Raw genomic sequence first — 8,219 nt, 5'->3', positions numbered from 1 at the left:
AATCTGTGTACAGAGTTTATTAAATTGTTCTTTTGCAAAATATTTGAAAATGAACATTCCCAAGACATTTGAGAAAAATATACATAAGTATGTAAATATGTCTATGTTATATATACAGAGAAAAAGAGACACAAATGTTTCAGTAAATTCTATTTATTTATTTATTTATTTTAAATTATTGGTTGTTCAAAACATTACAAAGCTCTTGACATATGATATTTCATACATTAGATTCAAAATTCTTATTACAATGTTTAAGGTAAATAATATGACATTTATGAACATAATTTTGCCAGAAATAGAAATGTTCATGTCATCTGGTCTATTCATTTCACTTCTTTGAATTGATAAAATTTATATATTTAAAAGATAAACCCAAGTGCTTATAATAGAGCTATCGATAAATCAAAATAAAAACATAAGGAATATATGACTCCTAGTTAATCACAAAATGTTAAAAATGAGTGTTTTGGGAGATGGCTAAAAGTACAGTACTTTTTCTTTCTTATGCATTGATTTTTTTGTAATTTAGAAAATATGAATTTACTGGAGATTTTCTGATATTCCAGAGTATAATTTATTTTCCAGACTGTGAGCTCTCTGATCATTGATTAACATGATAACAATTGTCTATATCAAAGCCAGATTGCGTCCACTCATACATATCTATGGTATATCCCAGAAGGTGATGAGTTCAACCTGATATAAGCTTGCACACAAGATGCAGATTCTTAGTGTTAGGGGGGAAAATTAAGGTTAGGTGCTAAGGAGTTGGCTAAAACAATGGAAATAATATTATTTTACTGGTCAAAAATCTTATTTGAATAGGTCAAACATTAAACACAACTAAACAAGATCAGATGTAAATATAGGGCCTGCGAAAGAGATGGAGGAGGGGCACCAGATGTTCTAGGGCCATCATTTACATGTTCTTCTTCATGCCTTGTGGGTCAACACCAACAAAGTCCAACAGAGGAGAGAAGCCAGCAGCCAAAGGTGCTCTGCAGTAACAATATTCAGCTCTGTGGGACAGTCACAGCACAGCAGGGTTTAGGGATCACAGTGGGTAGAAACCAGGACTGATCTGCAGGAAGTGGGTTGGCAAAGAGCAGAGAATCTGAGTAGGAGATATAGAGAGGTTGTGTTCTTCCCACAAATAACAAAAAGGAAACTTGAATGGGAAAATGAAGTCAAAACCCAGCCATCATAATGAGCTAAGAGGCCATGGGAAATCTGGATAGCATGGCCCAAATTTAGCCTGTACTCAACATCAGACTTCTTAATAAGCGATGTATTAAATAAATAAATAAATAAATAAATAAATAAAATAATTCTATCTGTATCAAGGAATTTCCCTTCACTGTAAGATAACAAGAACTGATCTTCATTCTCCATTCACTAACACCTTTTTTCACTCTTTCTGAGCCTGAGAGAATACCTCAGGCAGATTTGAAATGCTTCTGTTTATTTCTGGTCTGCAGTACCCACCCACCTCTCTCCACTAAACTAGCTTCTCTGCTAGTCTGCATCCTTCAGACCTTCTTAGGCTTTCACTCATCAAGCCAGAAGTCAGACTCTCCTTCCTTTGTAAGCTCTCAAAATCTTAAGAGGCTCTTCTCAGCCTCTTCACTAAGCTTCAGTTGGAATAGTTTCTCTCCTCTCACTGGGACAATAGTGAAATAGCTCCCAACATTCATTTTACACTACAGATTTCTTCTGGCCTGATCTCTTTACATAGATATTGGAGGGTTATCAAGAAGGATGTGATTTATATTAATAGGGCAAATTTTACAGAGGGCAACCTGAATTTAGTAATTATTAGTTTAGAATAAGAGGTGCTAACTATTAATTTTCAGTACTTGATATACAGTCTCAGTTTCAGTTCGGAAATTTGAAGACAGTATGATGCTGGTACTATGTCAATTGTTTTTTTCCAAGTGATTGAAATTATATGACATTAAGAACTGTATTTTACTTATTTATTTCCTATAAGTAAGACAAGTATGGTTTAGAAAGAATGAATAATTTCTCCAATTTCATTTAGCCAGAATTGGAGAATTTGTGCTCTTGTCTCCCTTTTTCCAAAGCTTAAAGGTGACTGTTCTCTGCTGATCCACACAGTCCACTAGGAAAACTCTCTTTAGGCATCACCAAGAATGGGATTCAAATGGGATTCATGAGGTTTATGAGATTTGGATCATGACATGTTGGAAACAGAGTTCGTAGCATATTGTGTTTCTCAACCATTCTTGCTGAACAAGGATAATGAAGACAGAATAAAATATTTCTTCCTGGGATTCTACCAAAATATTCCCACCAATTTATCCATGAGTCCATCTTGTACCTCTTGCATTTTCAGATAGTGTTATTGAATACCTTTTTGGTTTAGCATATGTTTTACAGCAGCTTTAACATCCTTATTCCTCAAGCTATAGATGATAGGGTTCAACATGGGGATCACTTCCCCATGAAACAAAGGAATAAGCTTGTCTGAAGTTGGCAAGTTATCTTCCCGATTCAGGTCTTGGGACTTGGGTTTTTGCATACATAAAGAAGATGGTACCAAAGAATATGATCACCACAGTCAGTTGAGCAGGTAGAAAAGGCCTTGTGTCTCCCTGTGGCTGAGTTCATTCTCAAGATGGTGTAGAGGATAAATACATAGGAGAAGAGAATGACCAGCAATGGGAGAACCAGGAAGGGCATATTTGATATTGATATGGTAATAATATTGAGAGATATATCAGCACAAGCCAGCTTGAGGACAGCTAAGATCTCACAGGTGAAATTATTGATAATGTTCTTCCCACAGAAAGGCAGTCGTATGGCAAGAGAGGTTTGCACAGCTGAATTGATTCCACCAGACAACCATGATACAGAGGCCATCAATATACACACCCCCTTACTCATGATGATGGGGTACCTCAGAGGGTTATAGATGGCCACATAGGGATCAAAAGCCATCATGGCAAGGAGAAAACATTCTGTGGATCCCATTGCAAATCCAAAGGACACCTGTACTGAATATCCAGAAAAGGAAATGTTTCTTTTCTTTGAGACCAATCTCACCAATCCTGAAGGAATAGTGGATGATGTGTAGCAGATATCCAGGAAGCAGAGGTTGCCCAGGAAGAAGTACGTAGGAGTGTGAAGATGAGACTCAAAGATGCTTGCTGTGATCAGAACACCATTTCCACTTAGAATCACTAGGTATGTAATTAGAATCAGAGTAAAGAAAATGAGCTCTAGTTTCGGATAACAAGAGAGTCCCAGAAGAATGAATTCTGTCAAAAATGTCTGATTTATCTTATTCATGTCCCAGCTTTCACAATGTCAAAGGAACTTCCAACACAAAATCTTTTCAGGGTCAAGCAAAAAATATAAAATATATCTTTAGAATCATTTTTCTAGGGTGACAGAGTTCTTCAATAGTGTCATTCAGTTATCTTCCGCAGAGTACCTAAAATATGATACCAAGATATTGAGAGTTTCTCTGTCATATTTCTAATATCTGAAGATTTATCTAGGATCAGAAGCAAATTCAGAAGCAACTTTTCTTACTATGGACAACACTGTCTGTTGACTTTTCAAAAGCCCTAGAATATTACAGACAACGAACCTGACTACTTCATTTCATCAATCCCAGTGAGAACAGTGGGGAAGGCCAACTATAATGAAGAATAGAATTCCAAGAAAAGCAACATTCAAAATTTTAAAGTAGGTTTGTTAAATTTAAGTATATTTATTTGTCTACCTAAAATTTTACTCTCTTTTCCATCAGATAAATGTGTATTTTAATAGGGCAACCATTTAACCACAGCAAATTGAACCTCATATTTGGCAATTTAACATCTGTTCAAAGATTAAGTTAATTGTTGATCTCATAGAAGCATCCCACTCTTACTCTTTCATTTTTCTTGAACACAATCATTGCATAGATCAGCTCTGGGCATACGTGATGGAGAATAAAACATAGTCTCTCTTCATTTGTTTTATTCTGTGACTTAAGTGTTGTCCATGATGATTTATTTGTTTATATAAACCTAAGAAAATGGTTATCATGCTTAAATATATATATATATATATATATATATATATATATATATATATATATGCATGCATTGAACATAATACTTTATCAAAAGCAAACAAATTTATCATATGACCAGCTATCCCACTCTTGGTACTTATCCAAAAGGAATATAATCAGCATACTATAGTGATACATACATATCAATATCTATAGCAGTGGAATGTACAATAGCCAAGTTATGTAACCACCCTCAGTACCTGTCACCAGACAAATGGGTGAACAAAATGTGGTGTATAAACAATGGAGTTTTACTAAGCCAAAAAGAAGAATGAAATATGTCATTTGCAGGTTAATGAACATAATTGGGAAACATCATGCTAAGTGAAATAGCCCAGACTCAGGAAGTCAAGAGCTGAATTTTTTTCTCATATCCTAAATTAGAGAGAAATAAAGAATTATTAAAAAGGGGGGGGTGGGTGGAAATCTTGGGAAAATAAAAAGGGAAACAGTAGAATGGAAGGGAAAGATTGTGGAGAGGGAGGAGGGATGGAAATATGGAAGAACTGTGAAATGAAGATCATCAAATTATACTATGTGTATATGTAAATATATTACAATGGATTCTACTTTTATATAAAACAATAATATACCATTTTTTAAAAAATTTAAAAACAGAAAATAAGTAGAGAGAAGACCAGTAGAGTAGTGAACGCATATTGGGAAGGAAGGAGTAGAAGGAAAGGGGAAGTAATAGGAATTGAAATGGAGAAAATTTTGTTATATGCATTTATAAATGTGTCAAAATAAACCTCTCTATTATATATGACTATAATGTACAATAATTTTTTTTAATTTGAAAGACAAAATCTGTCCAAAGTTATTGGGCCTATAGATAGTAAGTGAAATATGTAGCTCAGAGTTGTATTTTTGTTTTGTTTTTCTGTTTTCATATGTTCATTGGTACATTATTGTTACATTTGTGCATGTACAAATAGGTTAAAAGAAATCCCATTTGCACAAATATAAAAATAAAATAGAACAATAAAATTTGGCCAATATCATTTCCCCAGCTGAAGCTCATTTCTTTGGCAATAGTCTACTAGAGCTCTATGAACTATACCAAAATTATTACACCTTGTTTTCATACCAAATACAAGCTGAATGTTTTTGCTTTGAAAACTGAAGAATCAACTATTCCACTCTTTTAAATATTTGTATGCATATAAATGTCCTGAGGACCTTGTTAATATAATTCTCTTTTGGAAGGCCCTGTACCAAGATATTTATATGATACCAAGATATTGAGAGTTTTTCAGTCATATTTCTAATATCTGAAGATTTAGCTAGGATCAAGGCCTGTGAGTCTGAATTTCTAATTAAAAAAAAAATGAGCTTGGTTTGGAACAAAAAAAGAGGGAAATGGAATGTCCTCAAAAAGAAAACAGTTTGAACAATATCTAAGTATGGAAGTGTTGCTGTGTGATTTCTTTTCAGATAGAAACTGCTGTGTGAAAAGCTGGCATTGAAGAGAAGCATGAGGAAGGTATACCTAAGGACTTGAAGGTCAGGCAGAGAAACTGATAGTCCTCTTTAGAAGAAAGGTCCCATTATTAGAAAAAAAGCACACAGTGAGTGCTTAGACACAGTGGCTTTCACTGTCCTTCTGACACCATGCAATGTAATTTCTAAAGTTTTTGACCAGATAAGTGAAACAAAGATGTTCAGATTAATTAGGTAATCAGCAATTCCCTCCTGCCACATGCACACATAAATCATCTTTCATAATCATCACCAATTTTCAGGATAACCAGCTCAACTTAAACTCTAACACTCAGTTTATCATACAGAGAAGTAGGAAAACTTCTCTGCAGTGTGTATTGTGGTGAAGCCACAAGTCAAACTAGACAGAGACATTCTCACTTTAGAAATTATTTAAAGAGATCAAGTAGAAATTTTCATCTTTGAATAGAGACACACATAAGAAAATATCAAAGTTACAAAAGAGATGTGAGAAAATTGAGCCTCAAACCAATTTTTAGTTTATGTCCTTTCAGCTTAAGATCAAAATGATCCTCAAAATTATAAGTGAAAAAAAATTCACTGAGATAACGTAGATCACAACTCCTATGTGCCACACTGTGCATGATCTTACTTTACTTGCCTACGATGACATTACCAAAAGTTAAGCAGAAGCAAAATCAAGAATCCATTCTCTTTCTACTACTTTCATGACTAACAGGCGGCATTAAAATCTACGCAGAAACCATGTATAAATAACAGAATGGTTGGTGAGTACCACAAATAAATTGAGATCATATAGGAAAAACTTAACTGTACTCAGTTATTAGTGGAAAGAGAATGGTTAGGTATAAATTTTTAATCAAAAGAATGTTCCAAAACTGGGATCCAACATGGTGGCCCGCGCGGAGAGATCAAGTCTCTGACCTCTTCAGCTGCGCGGGCATAGGGAGTCTTAAACCGTCTAAATGCTGTTTGCTCAGGATCACTAGGCAATGCTGAGCTGACGTGGATCTGGGGCAAACAGTCTGGGCCTCTCAGAACACACACGGAGCCCGGATCGGCTGAATTCAAGCTCCCGATCGCCTGCGACTCGCAGACAAACCGTTGTGACTCAGCACTAAACGATCCCGCTGAAACAACTGGTCAGGCTTTCTGAACCTGCGGAGGTTAATACCAACCGAGCCTTCATAGGCAGTGGCCACAGGATTGAGACGGGGCTTGGGAGAGCCAGTCAGGACACACCCGTTTCATTGGTCACCCGGCAAAGGAAACGAACTGTCACCATTTGCATGGGATACCACCATGGCAGAGAACTGACGTCACCAGAATGCGGCGGAGGAGATAACTTCATTGAAACTGGAGGTGACAGGTGTGTAACCCCCTAGCCTTCCCTGTCCACACAGTGGGGAAAACTTAAGGGCCCCTCCCAGCTCTCCCGTGAGCACGATAGTCAGACCGAGCGAATGAGGAGTGGCACGGGACCTGCGGCACGGAACCCATGGCGTGGAACCCCCGGCTACCGCTCCCACCAGTGATGACAACTTAGGTCTCTTGCACCAGCTACCGGGGGTGTGGCTACCAGAGGGCAAGCAAAATACGCTGAGGGTTCTAAGCCCCAAGCTCCACAAACTTAGGGTCTGAGGGAATGGCAAACAGGGAAAGTGTGTCCAGTTGTTCAAGAAAATAGGGCTCCAGGGAGCAGCAGAACTGGTGTATAGCCAGTATTGTGGTGAGCGTCACCTGTGAGTGGGGCCTGGCTTGAGGAAAAGTGGGGAAGTGACTAGACACAAGAAAAGGCCCTAGGCACTCAGGATTGGAGACCCGCCCAGTCTGGGAGGAGGAGATGCTGCACAGTGATTGGTTCCCGCGTATTGAGAGGAGAAGCTTGGCCCGGTGGGCACAGCTCCACCTAATGGAAGAGAAGTTAATAAAACTCTAAGACTGCATTTATTAATTTTTTTTTTATTATTTGGGTTTTTTTATTTTTTAATTTTTTTAATTTTTTAATTTTTTAATAGTTTTTTTTATTATTTTTTAAATTTCTTTTCTTTTTATATTTTCTATTTTTTTTCTTTTGTCTTTTCATTTCTTTTCAATTTCCTTATTCCCCCTTCCTTGAATTCTACCTGCTTATGCTCATTCTCTTTAGTGATTTCTTCCCTTCCCTTCTAATACCTTTCCTCCCAAGCATCAAATAAATTTATACGAGTAAACAGTAACTCAGCAGTCAAACAAAACAAGAAGTAACATAAGCAGCATAAAAAAGCAAGGAAGAAAAGGAGTACAAAAAATGCAGGACAGCCTAAATGTTCAGGAGGACCTAGAGGCATCAGAAAAATGGTCAAATAAAGAAGTCAAGGAATACCTTAGACAGATGGAATGGAATCTTAAAGAGGATATGAGACAGCAAATTCAAACAATAAAAAAACATATTGAAAATGAATTACATAAACAGATAAAAGAAACAAATAAGCATCTTTATCAGGAGATAGAGATTATAAAAAAATCAAACAATAATTCTAGAAATAAAGGAAACTATAAACCAAATTAAAAACTCAAATGAGAGTATCACTAACAGAGTGGAGCAAGTAGAAGCCAGAACATCAGATAATGAAGACAAAATATATCATCTTGAAAAGAGTCTAGCCAACTCAGAAAGGCTGGT

At 36.4% G+C, this 8,219-nt stretch overlaps 1 pseudogene; it reads right to left on the bottom strand.

Annotated features, from left to right (window-relative positions):
- Positions 1-258: 258 nt before the first annotated feature.
- On the bottom strand, positions 259-3,338 carry LOC107147893 (annotated as a pseudogene).
- Between the last annotated feature and the right edge of the window lie 4,881 nt (positions 3,339-8,219).

Source organism: Marmota marmota, unplaced genomic scaffold (assembly GCF_001458135.2).
Source record: "Marmota marmota marmota unplaced genomic scaffold, marMar, whole genome shotgun sequence".
NCBI classification, from domain to species: Eukaryota; Metazoa; Chordata; class Mammalia; order Rodentia; family Sciuridae; genus Marmota; species Marmota marmota.
This window is presented reverse-complemented; position numbering and strand designations above follow the sequence as displayed.